We start from the raw sequence: 16,929 nt of genomic DNA on the forward strand, positions 1-16,929 counted from the left end.
GGGTAGAGAGAATGGTGCAGCAATGAAGGAATGAAAACCCAAAATCCCTGTAAATGTTCATTAAAACTAATAAAATTTAATTTTTTTAAAAAAAAAAGACTTCTTACTCTCTCAGGAATTTTAAACCGCAAGTGTAGGATACTCAAATCATGAAGCACAAATATCTATATTGGATTACAAGTACTATCCAGATTAAAGAATGCCATACCTTTAAAAAACTTTTTAAACAATTCTTTAGTTTCCCATAAAATGTTTCCTAATACTTTTAATTTACATAAAATATTAGCTAAAATTCTATTATACTTATTGTTTCCTAATAGAAATAATTCTGAAGGTATCCTCTACACATGGTAAAATTATAGATGGAAGAAATAATAAAAGACCAATTAGAAGTATATGCCCATTTTTTAAAAGAATTAAGGTACAGAATCTAAGAGATTTGCCTAGTAATCCATGAAACTTTAATAATCCAACAATTAAAGATTATTAATAATACGCATAAGCAATTAGCAACATAAGGTAGAACTGTAAAACATTTTGTCTTTGACAATACACAATTCTTTCAGATTATTAAACTTATAAATACTTCAATACTCTTAGTTAACCACTTAAGTATGTATTTTAACTTTGATGTGGATAGAGAAAAAAGTTATGAATAAAAACTAAAAGTAGAAGCTGTCCTCTTAAATGATCTTCAATCAGTAAAAAATCAACTTCTTTTGAAAAATTCTACTAACACTTGACATTTTTACCTTCAAAGTATTTGAGAAATAACAGCATCTGCTTGAATATAATATGCCCCCATTAAAATTTTTAGTTGTTTTAAAAATTTGCTAAAATGTTTGTTTTAAGGAAATTGCTTCCATATTTCAAACAAGATGTAGGGACGTGTAAGTGAGGGTGGGAGGTTATTAGTAACAGTAAAGGAAATTTAACTGAAATAATGTCCTCTCATCAAATATTAATTTTAATAGAATTCTTTTTCTCAATCCATGCTGGAGTTTTCTAAAACATAAAAAATAAGCATTTCTTGGTCCAAATAAGAAATCTGAAAATAACCTGGATGAAAAGAAGAAAAAAAATCTATTAAAATAAATTATGTCAGTTAAAAAAAATGTATCCTATTAACAATTCAATCATTAACAACACTTTACTAATCAGGGCTGTTTCTTCAATTAAAAGAAGCAAGCAATCTAACCAAATTTCAAAAACTCAAGTAAATACATTGAAACATTCTAGCTTTCCCACTCAATAGTATAAATCAGGGTGTATACTAGTATTATAAAAGCAGTGTTACTGTTACAAGGAAACCTTAGGGGGTAGTTAATCAAGATTAATGAGAAATTAACAACTCAGAAAAGGTGGGTGGGAATGGCTGCATAATTTGAAGAATGCAATCAATGCTACCAAATTGTACAGAGGGTTAGGCAGAGAGGCATGAAACAGATTCTGTCAGACACTCTAGGAGGAACTAACATAATGCAATTTCAGATTTTTGTCAATAAAACTACTGTGAAACAGTATATTTCTATAGTTTTAAGCCCCTCTCTGCTCACAAAAAAAGATTAAAAGGAATATAAATTATAAACTAATATAATTCTATTATCATTTAGTCCTAAATTCAATATAAATGAATCACTTTTTAAATTCTCACTAGTCAATAGAATTCCAGTGCAAGACAAGAGTATTGCTATTTTAAATTCAAGAAAGCTACAGATAGTCCTAAGTATACTCATAACTGGAACAACAGGCAACATAATAGATGGAGAAAAGACTGACGTTATGAAGGTTTTTATTTTACTTGAATCCACAGTCAACACTGCTGGTATCAGTAGTCAAGAAACCAAAAGATGTGTTACATGAGCCAAGCTGCTATGAAGAATGGGGGTTGGGAGGGTTAGGAGATGAAGAGTAGGAAGGAAAATGTATATGAGTAAATGAAAAAATCAATTTCTTTGTAAACTTTAAGTAAAATCACAATAAAAAAAATTGAAGTGCTGAAGAAGAAGGATTTCAACTTAAAAACTGAAGTGCACCTAAGTCAAGCTATGGTACTTTCCATTACTTCATATACATAAGACAGTCACAGCCAGACAGTAAGTAAGGATGACAGAAGAAGTAATGCCTTTGAATTGTTATTGTTGTTAGATGCCGCTGAACTGAGTACAACTCAGAGTGATCCTATGAACAACAGATCTGAACCTTGTCCTATCCTGTGCCATCCTCACAATCTCTGACATACTCAAGCTCACAAGTTATTAATGGTTGTTAGTAACTTTAGTGTGCAGTAATATGTCATCAACTTATTTAATGATTCATTATGAATTTTAGAGGACCAAAATCTCAACATTAATATAGTGTTTAAGTATTCAGAGTAGAATTAGAAAAAATGACATAATTTTATTAATGTAAATTGTTAGTATAAATATATTAAAAAGTTAAGCAGAAAGGCAAGCAGGCTCATAATGTGAAAGAAGCCTTAGGCAATTAGAAGGAAAGAAGAAAATAAAGGAATGAAATCACCATTTTTAGATACTGGAAGTTAATGAATGCTTTTCATTGTTGTGCAGGAAGCTGAATAATGCAGAAATAGGCTAACTTTAGGCAGACTTCTTTGCTTGATTATTCTGTAAATTCTGAGTGATCCATCTATATTCCAGGTTATTTCTGGGCCAATTTAATCCTTTATTCTTTAACACTGGCTATGAGTGCTAGAAGAATTTGACTATAGTCAAAGAATTTCACTAAAATCAAAACAGACAAAATTCTACCCTGAAGGCATAAGACAGAGAAGGGGCAAACTGGTAACTTTATAACATATATTTGTATTTTTTTCTTCTCAGTTGGTCTTTTAACTACTGATTGCCTCAATCCTAGTCTCTATTATTCAACTCCAGGAAAAGACAAAAGAATCTCAAATTCCTCCTGTCTTCTCATTTTCCTCCAGAAAGATATACTAAAAGAAACTGCTAAGAAAACATGGTTTTCTTGTACAAAAGAACGATTATCATTTAACGAGAATTTGAAGGCAGAGTCCTGGGACAAGAACTGTCGTAAAAGTGCTTTATAAATACTTTCTCATGTAATCACCAAACAATTCTAAGAATGATGTTTGTGTAATAGTAAAAAAAATGAAAAACCATAATTTTAAGTCAGCTATGAGTTCATTCCAATCCCACAGTGTGTAATAACAACAAACAATGCTTGAAGCATTTTTTAGATCCTTCTGTAACAGAGTTTTATGTGCATATTAGTTTGTCTACAGTCTGACTTTTCATCAGGCTATTTGAAGAGGTATTTTTGTACATGAAATTTATCAAGAACACTGAGAGATGCTAGCTCTTGTGCACTCCTCACTTGTGTTATCTTGGGTTGAATAGTGAGTTCATGCACTTGCTTTCTTTTTACTCTAATTATATAATAAAATAAATAAAATTAGTGCTATGAAACTATAGTGTGTATAAGTAACATATTATGAGTAGTGAAATTATGTGCATATGAAGTACAATCAAACAGATTCAGGACTATTGGTAAGGTATTTCTGCTCAAATGTCAAAGAAAGCAACTGAGCTAAATGGAAATACATGTGGCAAAAACTCAAAAGTACTTTGAGATAGGAATGCTTAAGAAATAAAAAGTAAACTAATGATCATCACTGATATCAATTACTGAAATTGATTGCTAAAACTTTTCATTTTATAAAACAAATAAATACACTACTACTGAAAAATCCTTTTTAAAAATATTTGTATTTTATGTAAAAAAAATGGGACTGGGATAACTACTGTCACTGAACTACACATTTCAAAGTGTTAAAATGTAAAATTTACATTACATATTTTTCATGATAAAAATACTGTATATATGGGATTTTACTTTTGTAACTCTAAATACAAAGTTACCATACAATCTGAAAGAGTTAAAAGACACTCGTCCACCTCTTTACCTCAACAAGCTTATGAATCCCAAGTTTATAGAGATGTCTCACATTAGATATTCTAAAACATTGCCTGGCCCCTCTACTGTGCTAACATAGTACAGAATTGAAGAGAGACAGCATTCATTCTGTTAAAAACACTCTATGTTTGACAGTGATCATACTTGGCATCTCCACTGGAAAAATGTACTGGCTGCAGGAATATGGCATATTTGGTTTCTGAAAGACTGTCAAATCCAAGAATAACTAGGAAGTGATACATGGTTTTAACAAATTTTTTGCATCTGATTTACTAGTCTCCTATCATACATTTACTTATTCTTGTCTCTCATTTCACATTTTATTACTGTTTTCCTAAAACAATCTGGTGTTCTAAATACTTGAAATAATACTTCACCATACTATGCAGCACTCAGAAGCAATGTTTGTGTAAATTACTACCTAACATGGGAGAGTCTGGAGAGTATTATGCCAAGCGAACTAACTTCAGTCTCATAAAGACAAATACCGTATAAGACCATTATTGAAGAAAAGAATATGAGGATCCAAGGTGGGGGGTGCTTAGTTATAGGGTCACACAATTTTGATGAGTGGAGGGAAGAGTGGGTAAAGGAAAGGGAAAATATCTGGTGTGAAAAACAATGTAGACGAACTTTGTATTCAGAGCAGTATAAAATTATAAAAGGAAAAAAAGAATATCACATCAAAGATTTTTTAAAAAAATACCAGTTGCTGTTAAGATGACTACAACTCCCAGTGAGTTTATATGTGTGTCAGAGACTTGTACTTCAAAACAGATTACATCAAGATAAACCAGTATACTAATAAAAATATATTTTAAAAATATTAAAAAAACAAGAGTATTAACAAGATATAGGGCCATTTTAATACAGCACATTGTTTGTATTTCTACTGGGTATTATTTTTTACATAAAAGAAAACTTTGCCTTTGAGGTTTTAAAAAATTTATTTAACCACCGATGATGATTCTGCTCTTATGGCTATTATATACTTTTCTAAGGAAATTTTTTTTTAAACTAGCAACACTTAAAGAATGCAAAATAGTACAGCTGCTGTGGAAAGATAGTGTACACAAACTCTTCTCAACTATTGTTTTCCTTGTCTCCCACTAAGGACAGTGAAAAACCCTGAAATTATTTTATTTTAAAAAAACAACAACAAGTGGATGGAAGCTTGCGGCAGGAAGCGTTGTGAAGTCTGAAGACTATACCCTGCCAGCATACGTCGACCGTCATGACTACCTGCTGCCCGATATGGCCTATGTCAGGAACCTCTCAGCCCAGCAGAAAGCCCTGAAGGAGAAGGAGAAGGCTGCCTGGAGCGCACTCTCCATGGAGGAGAAAGTGGAGCTGTACCACATGAAGTTCAATGAGACCTTTGCTGAGATGAACAGGACCACGAATGAGTGGAAGACGGTGGTGGGCAGCGCGCTCTTCTTCATCGGCCTCGCAGCCTTCGTCGTCATTTGGATGAAGCGCTATGTGTACGGCCCCGTCCGTCGCACACCTTAGATGAGGACTGGGTGGCCATGCAGACCAAACGGATGCTGGACATGAAGGCCAACCCAATCCAGGGCTTCGCCGCCAAGTGGGACTACGAGAAGAATGAATGGAAAAAATAAGGCCACGTGCATCCTGCTCGACTCTTGGCTTGTCTGTCACCTGCGCACAGCTCTATAAATTTACTGGAAACTACTTGTAACCCAGTGAAAGTGCTAATAAACAGCCGTTTACGTGGGGGAAAAAAAAACCAACAAACTGCTAACAATAGAAAAGAAAGTAGACTAGCTAGGGAACATAATCCAGGAATAACGTAACAGTAAGCTCTCTAAGGGGTTAGCTGTGTTTTGTGTGTGGTTGTGTGTGTGTGTGTGTGTGTGTGTGTGTGTGTTTCTCATAAAGACTAGGTTCTAGAGAAGCTAGCAATCTGGAAATAACAAGGAAGGGGGCGTCTCAAATTATTTCTAGGTAAATACTTATTTACTGATTTTTCTCATTATGAAAGTAATTTGTTTCTTTCCTCGATTGGTGATATTCAACTGGATAGTAGGCAGTATGAATTTTACCTTGTGCGATGATGGCTATTTTTATATTCCTATAAATCATTCTTGTGCTATGTTTTGTGTACAACTAAGTAACTTGGGAACACCATTTTTATTCTTCTGGTTATTGTTCTTAAGTTTTGTTAGAAGCAACCAGCATGTTTAGTGTAGAATTAACTTTTCGCTACTACAGAAGCAAAACTCCTCTTAAGATTCTGTCTAAAGTCCCTGAGTTCAAAGGTTTACTATTTTTGATGATGCAAATAGGCACTGTTTCCAGTCTAAAGTAAGTTCTTGATACCTCTTCTTTCTAGTCCTTTTAGATATTCTTTGCCCTGCTTTGAATAGCTTTCTCATATGCATGCAATGATCACCATTCAACTTAATATTCAAAGAAGACAGTCTGTAGATCTTCAGAGTTCTTTCTGTATACACTGCTTTCCTCTCCAGTCTGGTTTTCTAAGAACATTAGCCACCTTGGCTTCCCCAAATTCCTTGCTCCATTTTCTCAACTCAAGAGATGAATGGAGTCTTCTTAGCTCTCACCTTCCTTCACCAGTGTCTGGTAGTAAGCCAGAGTAACTGTAGAGCTCATTCAATCTGCAGCCTCGAACACTTGATGGAGGGAGGTTCATTATGAGTGGGAATCAGTATAACAGCAGTATAGAGGGAAATCTTTTGAGTTTTAGCCTTGTAAGAAACTACACTTTGTGTGTATACACAAACACATGTGTGTGCAGCCTTTGTACTCCAGACACAAAGATGGTCATTAAGTCTGAACTGACTCATAGCTGACCTTCCAGCAGGTTTTCAGAGCCAGTAAATCACACGAGAGGAAAGTGCTTATCCTTCCCTTTTGGAGTAGCTGGTGGCTTTGAAACACGTTCCTTTGGGATTGCAGCCCAGCTTCTTACTACAAGTTCACCAGAGCTCACCAGACACAAGGAAGAAAATTAAAAATGTGAAAGTTTAGTCTTGAAAGTACCAAAAATCTATTCAGCATAATAAGGTAATAAATACATGACCTGAGATTATGATAGTACAAAGCTATCATAATCTTAATCAGTAACATTAAGTAACAGACTCAGACACTTTCTAAAACCTATTGATTGTTCATAACAGGATGATCTATGACAGGAAAAAAAAGCCAGTAACATTTATAATTATGTGGAAATATAGCTATAAAACAAAACAGCACATATTAAGTAACAAATATTTAATTTTTGCTGACGGAGTATTTACATGAGCAACTACTTTAAGGGAGGTAGTCAAAGTCCCTACTCTCATGGCTTTTACATTGTCTTTCCTTTTTTAAAAATATAAATGAAAGTTTACAAATCATATTAGATTTAATGTAATTCATAGTGTTTAGAATATTTAAATAATATTAATTATAATTAATGCCTCATCAAATCCTTATTGTATAATGCCTTTCCCTTCACCCAATTTTTCCATTTATTAATTTTCGCTTCCCTCTTACTTTCTCCTCATCTCTCTTTACCCTCCAAGATTGACTCTTGTGTAAAGCTTTGAGTACAAAACTGAAAGTAATCTGTTCTGTAAGGACAAACTTTGGTATTAACTATAGGATCTGTCAAATTTTCTTTTAATTTTCTTTTAAGCCATTCATCTAGATCTCCTCTAAACACTAAATTTTCTCCTTTTCATAACAGAAACCCCTTCCAATGTCTCCCATCTTTACTCTGAATTGCCCTTTAACCTAATGCAGTCAGTTCGCAATACTGCAAAACTGAAATTTTTCTTGCCATGATTTTCAATAATTTGTTAACTGCTAAATGGATTCTTAAACTTTCCACTCACTCAATCAAGTCAGATATATCCGAGTGCCATAAATGAATTCTATACAGACCAAGCATAACCACCTTTTCTCCTTCCCATTACTATTTTATTGCAGGAACTATTCGGTTCTGATATAATTTTCCCTCATCTTCTAACTTCAAGTAGCAGATTCATTCCATAACAAGCACTTAATGTACACTAATCAGATCCATTCATAACATCATTTAAATGCATGTGAAAGCTGAACAGTGAAAAGGTAGAAAGACTAAAAATTGATGCTTTTGAACTGAGACTATCAGAGCAGTCCATCTTAAAAGTTTAAAGTTAAGAGGTAAAACCTGGGCAAGAACAGAAGCTGTCTTTCCCCTTATAGAAATAACTGATAGGTATAGTTAAGACTGAATCAAAGATAAGCAAAGCTAAGAAGTAGGAAAATGTCCAGGCAATAGAAATTCTTGGTTCCTGTTATTCCAGTTTTGCCCTTTTCCATAGCTTAGTACAGTCTATGGATCTTTTTCACAAACTAGTTGGAATTGGGTCTCTATAATCTACAACCAAAACTAACACCATTCCTACATCTTCCCCTGCTCTCATATAAAACCAACTCCCAGGTCTTCTGAGTCTAAGGCTCAAATATTTCTGGACACTAATTTGTTCATTCTTCTGGCAGTACAAAAGTATATTCAATATTCCTCGCCAGTATCTCAGTTCAAACACATCAATTCTCTCTTCCTTTTCATTATCCAACTTTCACAGGCATATGTAGCAACTAAAAAGTATGCAACAGCCATATTTTCATTTTTTAAGTTAAAGACAAAGTCTTGAGATGCAACAGTATGGACAAAAAACCTAGAAGATATAGGAAGCATCAAAAGAGGGTGGAAGAGGGAAATAAAAAAAAAAAGAGGATGGAAGGAATACACAGAACCACTATACCACCTACTGACTGGGAACAAATATGTGGTAATACCACCTCAGACAAAAGTATCATAACAAAAAACTTTACAGAATATTCCTACACCTTCACAAGAAAAAGAGTGATAACCCAATTACAAAATGGGCAGAAGACATGCAAAGAATTTTCACAGAGGAAGATATTTGAATGGCCAGCATACTCGTGAAGAAATGCTCCAAATCACTGACAATAAGAGAGATGCAAATCAAAACCACAATGAGATACCACCTCGCTCCAGTAACAGTGGAAAAGTTTAACAAGACAGCAAGTAATAAATGCTGGAGAGGATGTGGCGAAAAAGGAACTCTCATACATTGTTGGTGGGAATGTAAAATGGCACAATCTCTCTGGAAAGCAGTTTGGTGCTTCTTCAAAAAGCTGAAAATCGAAATTCCATATGACCCAGCTATTACACTGCTTGGAATATACCCAAAGAAAATGAGAACTGAGGCTCAAACGGAGACTTGAACACCAATGTTCATAGCACCATCACAAGATCATGGAAACAGTCCAGATGTCCAACCACAATTGAACGGATTGAGAAATTACAGTACATTCATACAATGGAATACTGTCACTCACAGGAGCAATGATTCTGTAAATTATTACCTTACTTGGCAGGGCCTGGAGAGCATTATGCTGAATGAAATGACTCAGTTGCACAAGGACAAATATTGTTTCTTTTTTTTTTTTTTTTTGAAAATGCAATTATTATTTTATTTGGACAAATATTGTTTCAATCCATTATTGTAGAATATGAGGATCCAAGGTAGGGAAGATGAAAACAGAGGGATGAGGATGTGTGGGAGGTGGGGGGAATTAATCATGGGGTTGGACAATTTGATAGGTGGGAGGTTGAGGAAAACTGGAAGGACCTGGTGTGAAAAAAGAAGTATCACGGGAATGAGGCAAATAAAGACAAGCAGACAAAGCTGTAAACCAAATGAAACTGAGAAAGTAAAAGCAGTAAAATCAGAAATAATAAAGACTACTATTTTGAAAACTTTCTAAAGGGAAGGCAAAAGACAAAGAATCATATAAAAGGGGCTTTTATTTATTATTCGTCTGTAAGCAAGGGAAAACTATGTTTGATAGTATAAAAGAAAGAACCAGCAATGAAGAAAAGCTTGATAAACTCTAAGTGAACTCAAATAAGGGATCTGATTCACCATTGCAAGAACATGGACACAGCCCAAATGTCCATCCAAAACTTAATGGATTGAGAAACTTTGGTACATTCACATGATGGAATACTATGCAGCATGTAGGAGCAACTATTTTGAAAATTATTACCACCTAATTAGGGAGGGACTGGAAAGTATTATTCTAAGTGAACTAACTCAGTCCCATAAGGGCAAATATTATATAAGACCATTACTGTAGAAATATATAACTAGTAAAACGTATATGAGGATCAAAGGAGGATCTAGGGTGAGAGCAGAGGGGTTAGGATGGAGGGGGTTGGGTCACACAATTTGATGGGTGGAAGGAGAGGGTTGGTAAAGGAAATGGGAAAGCCCCAGTGTGAGAAAAACAATGTACATGTACTATGTAAGTAAACCAATATAAAATAAAAATTTTATTTTAAAAAAATGAAATGTCAAACTGGATGTGAAATACTATCTGTAAAAAGAAAACAGGGAGAGAAGACATTGTGTTCTTCCTGGGGGATGTGCAAAACACTTTATAAAGTAGATTAAACTAATAAGAATCTAAAAAAAAAAAAAAGAAGGGATGTGATTGAGAAATCACCAAAAGATTTGATAATTATTACATCATAAATGAATTTAATATTGACTGTATGCTTTATAAAGGTGAAGGAACAAATGGATGATAAAATTCTGATTAACAATTAACACAAGAAATGTTTTTTTGGGTATTTAGAATTATACTATCCTAAGAAATTCGTTCTCTAGCTTTCTTTTAAGTAACAGGGTCTTCTTTTGAAATTTAATTCTATGAAGAGATATAACCACAGAGATAATAGTTAGACACAGTTAGACAATTACTGCTATTAAAAAAAATAAAATATGGAAGAGAATAAAGGAAAAGGAAAGATGGAAGATATCAAGAAAGAAGGTGATTTCATCACACAATCAGGTCCACAAGGTTGAGATGTCTTGGAAGAGAAACTGGGCTTTTTTCTCCTAAAATAAAAGGCCAGTATATGAAGACACTCACATAGTTTAGATGAAAAGGACAGAAAGTTAGGGAACTTCAGTGGGATAATATCAAAATGCTTAAGAAGAGAAGAGAATTCAGTTATTTCTATTTTGCTTGTGGCTGTGCTTGAGACATACTTATGAGGTCTTTTTCAGAGCAATTCTAATTTACAGAAAACTGTTCAAAAGTACAGAGCTTTCCCATATATGCCTTCTTCCACTAGCACAGAGCTTCTCTCATTAATCTGCATTTATGGTGTATATGTGTTACATCTGATAAACTAACACTGATATGTTATTAGCTAAAAGTTCATACTCTTAAAAAAATAAAAAATATTTTATTGTGTTTTAGGCAAATGTTTACAAAGCAAGTTAATTTTTCAATCAAGAGTTCATATACAAATTGTTCCTTTAACACTGGTTAAAATAACCACAATGTCAGCCACGCTTCCCATTTCCTCCCTGTGTTGTCTACTTCCATTCTTTCCATTACCCTGTCCCTCACTGTCTTCTCATCTTTCAAACTCAAACTCAATGTTGTGTAACTGGCAATCCAATTGCCACTGGGTTTCCAGTGAGCTGTAAATCATAACGAGAGGAGACTATCCATCTTTTCTTCTTGAAACCAGTAATGAATCTGAACCATGAGAGATACTCAGCCTTTGGTTTAGCAGTGCAACTTGCTACAGGCTCTGCCGAATTTTGCTGTTAAGGTCTCACATAGCTAACTCTGTTCTAAGGAACATGTTCTTCCAAGGTATTGTTTACTTAACGTTTCATCTTGAACTTGGCAGAGGTTGTAAGAATAGCATAGCTTAAGGTAAAGTTTTCATCTACTGCTCACAGGGTCGCTATGAGTCGTGGTTGATTCACAACTAACAACTATTACTAGTTAGCTACAAGGTAGAGGCCTCTGGAGTCTCTTCAGTTTCAAGTTAGAAGGCTTTCTCAGTGCAATAGTCTCAGGGTTTAGAGTTCACTTTTTATGCTGTATACCTCAAATTTTATGTAGTATAATTTTGACAAGTATCATGTGACCAACCTTATGGCGCCATATCATACACAGTAGATTCACTATTATGTTTTACCTATTCATTCTTTTCCTCCTCCTAAGCCACTAGTTACCACTGCCTCCTCCCCCCGCCCAATCTGAAAACAATTACTGTTTTAGTAACTGACCAGATTACAAAAAAAAATAATGGTTGACACCTTAGTTCATTCTTCTAATAAGTCTGTTGATCTGGTCTTCCCAGTTGCCAGCATCTCCACCTTCTACAAAATGAGTGGTCTTTTTCTTCATTCCTCCTCATGCAGATAATTTGAAGGATCACAAGAAGTTGCTTCCTTGAATCTTTTGACAACAGTACAGATCTCATCAATTAGATCCTCCATGCAGATGATACCATATTTACCAAGAGATCATGAAATCAAAGTGTTGTCTGTCAGAGCAATTCACTTCTTATCAATTTTGCCACAACCACACTTCCACACAAACACAGTTCACTGACAGACTTCAGGTTTGGGTATCCTCATGGAATATATGGTTCCACAATCCTCAATATGTTAACTGAAGCTTTGTTGAATTTAACAAAGGTCTTCACCTTACTACAACACCTTACTAACCTTTAGGCTCACATCACTGATACCTATGATCCTGATGACAAATGACAGTTTGGGTTTTGCAAGTTCATGGAATCTGGCAGCGTTTCTTGCCATCTGAGCCATTCAAATCTCAGTTCTGTATATCTGCCTATATTCTTTGTATTTGGGCTTAGCCTTTTCATCAGTAAGCTTCCTTCTTGCCTTTTGAAGCATCTTTTGGGCAAACTTCTTTCTCAAGTGCTTGACCCTTAATTCTATAAATTCTTTCACCTTTTCTTAAGGGTTTCTGGCACTGCAGGGACCTTCTTTTTCTTCTCTACAGCATCCTACATGATCCCAGTGAGAAAATAAAAAAAAAAAAAAATAGAAACCACTTTTAACCAACTGCTAACAAGCTAATCCTGACTCATAGGGACTCCATGTGTGTGAAGCAATAAACTGCCCCCCACAAAGTTTTCAGTGGCTTTTTCACAAGCAGGCTTTACTGTTGAGGTGCTGATTAGTGACCAATCTTTGATTTTGCAGTCAAATGTTTAAATGTTAAGACTATATAAGGATTTTGATATTTTTTTTTAAAAGTAATCTTTTTTACTATCTCTATAGTTGAACCTTTTTTTTTTTTGTAAGTATAGTTGAACCTTTTTTAATGTCATATAGAGTTGGCATCATAAAGAAGTAGCGGCAGCAGCATTTTCAGACTAATATCTTTCAATGCTTCTGTGCGTAAGTGCACTTTAAAGTCTCTCTGTGCCTTTCATGGTTAGCTAACACTTTTTTCTTTTACATAAAGAATTATTTTTTCTTTTATTTATTCATTGCTGCACATTTACTTCTTCCCTTCCCTCCTGTTCCCACAGACCATCCCACAATGCATCCCTTGTTCCAGACTGTTCTCATACATATAATGAATAATCATATATTCCTTTCAAACAGTTCTTCCCCTCATCTGCTCTAATACAGTGTTCATTATCTATATACTTTCCCCATTCTCTCCCCAAAGCCCCCATGTTGGTCCTATTTTATAACAGCAGTGCTATGCCATATTTGTCCTTCTGTGACTGAGATATTTCACTTAACATAATGTCCTCAAGTCTTTCCCATGTTGTGTAATATTTTACTATTTCACTGTTTTTCAGTGCTGCACAGTATTCCCTTGTGTGGCGTAGCATAGTTTTTCTATCCATTCATTGACTGGTCACTTGGGTTGCTTCCATCTCTTTGTTATTGTGAATAATAATAAACAGCAATAAACAAGGGTGTGCATACATCTGTTTGTTGCACTTGGGTTGCTTCCATTTCTTTGTTATTGTCAATAATAATAAACAGCAATAAACAAGGGTGTGCATACATCTGTTTGAGTTGTAGCTCTGGTTTCTTTAGGGTATATTCCCAGTTGTGGAACTGATAGATCAAATGGTATTTCTAGTTCTAACTTTTGGAGAAAGCATCAGACTGTCTTCCATAGTGGTTGTACATTACATTCCCACCAGCAATGAATAAAAGTTCCATTCTCTCCATAACCTTGCCAGCATTTGTTGTTTACTGCCCTGCTGAACTTTGCTATTATTGCTGGGGTGAGATGGTATGTCATAGTTGTTTTGGGCACTTTTTTTTAAGTGACAAATAAATTGTTGATGTTTATCTATTCACCTACTGAAGTAGGCTGATTTCAATTTTTTTTTCTATTTTTTGTAATTATGAATAAAGCTGCTATAAGCACTAACGTACAGGTTATCAATTTTCTAGTGCTCACTGAGTTTTCAAAGGCTTGTTTTTATTTAAGAAGCGGATGGCCAATCCTGCTTCCTAGTCTGTCTTAATCTGGGTCTTTCTGATCACCTGCTATGCATCTGAAAGGCTGGACAATAAGTAACGATGACAGAAGAATCGATGCCTTTGAGCTACGGTGTTGGAGAAGAGCACTGAACACATGGACTGCCAAAAGAACAAACATCTATGTCTTGGAGAAAATGCAGTCAGAGTGCTCTTTGGAGGCAAAGATGATGAGGCTTCGCCTCACATACTTTGGATATGTAGCTAGGAGGGGCTAAACCCTGGAGAGCAACATGATGCTTGGGAAGGCAGAGGGTTGGTGAAGAAGAGGAAGACTTTCAACCAAGTGGACTGATAATGGGCTCTAATGTGTCAGGAAGTGTAAGGATGGACAGGACAAGAGAGGGTTCAGACCTATTGCTCACAGGACCACTATGGATCATACTCAACTCAATGGTGTCTAAGAGCAAGAATAACAACTGATGTAGACATGTATTTTAATTTTCAACTTATTTGGGAATAAATATCATGCAATACAAAATGCAGATCATATAGTAAGTCTGTATTTTCATGTTTGAGAAACTGCCAGTCTTCAAAAGCACCTGTGCCATTCTGGGGTGGGTTTTTTTGGTTCTGTTTTATTTCCAGCAGCTGTCAGTGTTTTGAATCACAGCCATTCTATTATGTACATAGCGGCATCTTACTGCTGTTTTAACTTACAGGTTCCTAATGACATATGCCACCACTCATCTGTCAGTTTGTCCTACTATAGAAGCTTGCTTGCTCCTGTAATACTGGAATCTGTGCCACTAGTATTTAACTAACCAGCAGGGTCATTCATAGCAGACAGATTTTAGCGGAACTATCAACTAAGACAGAAAAATAAAAGTAGTTGTTTACTTCTAAAATAAAGTGGCCTTGAAGAGCATCAGAACATTATTTACTATTCAGTTTTGAAAGATGAATCTCTCTGGTCTTAGGACCAGAAAAGAGTTTCCTCTTCAATGTAGAGTTTATCTTAGTAATGTGGATGGAATAAAGCTTTCACACAATGAAGGACTCATTTCCTGACTGCTATGACATGACTCAAAATGAGGAAAATAAGTTGCAAGCATCCAATAACAACTAGAATGCAGAATGTACAAAATATGGGCCTGGGGAAAATGGAAGTTATTAAAATTCAAACAGAATGAATAAAGACCAATATCCTAGGCATTGGTGATGGTGGTAAGTACTGCTGAGTTGGAACAGAACCATAGCTGATCTTCCAGTGGTATTTCAGAGGCAGTAAAATTACATAGGAGGAGAGCTCATTTTTCTCCCACAGAGAGCCAGGTGTCTTTGGGATAGTGGTACAGCTTATTGCCACTAGGCCACAAAACATCCCAGGTTGCAATGGACTAATATTGGCCCTTTTAAACCAATAAATCTTTAAAACCAATCAAATCGTATACTATGATAGAAATGACAAATTAAAGAAGTACAATGTTGTACTATTTGTCTATTTAAAAACAATATTTAAAGATCTGTCCTGAAGTGCAATGCTGTCAGTGATAGGACAGTTGGACAATGAGCAAGGATGACAGAAGAATCAATCCCTTTAAATCAAAGTATTAGAGAAGAGTACTAAATATCCCATTGCCTGACAACAGAACAAACTAGTCTTTCTTGGAAAGTGCAACCAGGGTGCTCATTAGAAGCAAGGATGGCGAAATGCTGTCTCAAATGTCCATTCTGTCAGGAGAAGCTAGTTCTTACAAAAAGGCTGTCATGCTGGAAAAGGTGGAGGGTCAGAAAAAGAGAGGAAGAACCTCACCAAGACTGAGTGACACCAGACTACAAAATAGCTTTGAGCACATAGGAAACTGTGCGGGTGGTGTAGGATAGGACAAGTTTTAGATATGTTGTTCACAGGGTTGATATGAGTTGTGGTCAACTCAATGGCATCTAACAACAGAAAGAAACAACACTTGTTAAAATAACTATTATTCAAATATATGTACCAAATATCAAAACCAAAGATGAAGAAATCAAGAATTTCAACCAACTTCTACAACCTGAAATTCACAGAATATGCATTAAAAATAATCAGTGATAAAAAAATAATTGGTGAATTTAATTAGAAATAGGTAAAATAGGTAATTGGCTGTTAAGTAAAAAGGGCAAAACAGTACTTCTCAATTATTAAAACTGAAATTTTTTATTATTAACTGATATTTAAAGAAAACTTACAGAAAATTTGTATTTCCATTCATTGTTAAAAGTTAATTTTTTTTTAAAAAGTTAACTTTATTTTCCATGCTATAATTATTTATTCTCTCCATTAGGATGATGATAACATTTCAATAGCTTATTCACGTATTAGATAAAAAAAATTGATTTGCTAAGTTAAATATTTCCCCCAAATAATTTAAATATATTTGTCCTTGTTTATATCTAAAAATAAATAAATAAAATTAATGACTGGAATGAAAAACTTGGAACAAAGAAGAAGGACTGGTAGTTGGAAAATAAGGCCTTGGTAACAGAAATGAAGACCGTGAAACACGGTAAAATTTAGTTTTATTATTTATTAATTGCAAATGGTTTTTAAAAACATAAATGGAACTTATACACATACATGTACCTTGATGAAATA

General features: G+C 34.8%; 1 protein-coding gene and 2 pseudogenes across 5 annotated transcripts in view; 1 reads left to right on the forward strand and 2 right to left on the reverse strand.

Moving 5' to 3' along the window:
- NFAT5 (nuclear factor of activated T-cells 5, tonicity-responsive) overlaps positions 1–16,929 on the reverse strand; it is a 125,098-nt gene that overhangs the window by 81,907 nt on the left and 26,262 nt on the right. The window lies entirely within an intron of this gene.
- Positions 3,498–5,579, forward strand: LOC102861362 (annotated as a pseudogene).
- On the reverse strand, positions 12,127–12,850 carry LOC102862044 (annotated as a pseudogene).

Source organism: Elephantulus edwardii, unplaced genomic scaffold, assembly GCF_000299155.1.
Source record: "Elephantulus edwardii isolate Elephantulus edwardi_28Jun2011 unplaced genomic scaffold, EleEdw1.0 scaffold00001, whole genome shotgun sequence".
Lineage (NCBI taxonomy): Eukaryota > Metazoa > Chordata > Mammalia > Macroscelidea > Macroscelididae > Elephantulus > Elephantulus edwardii.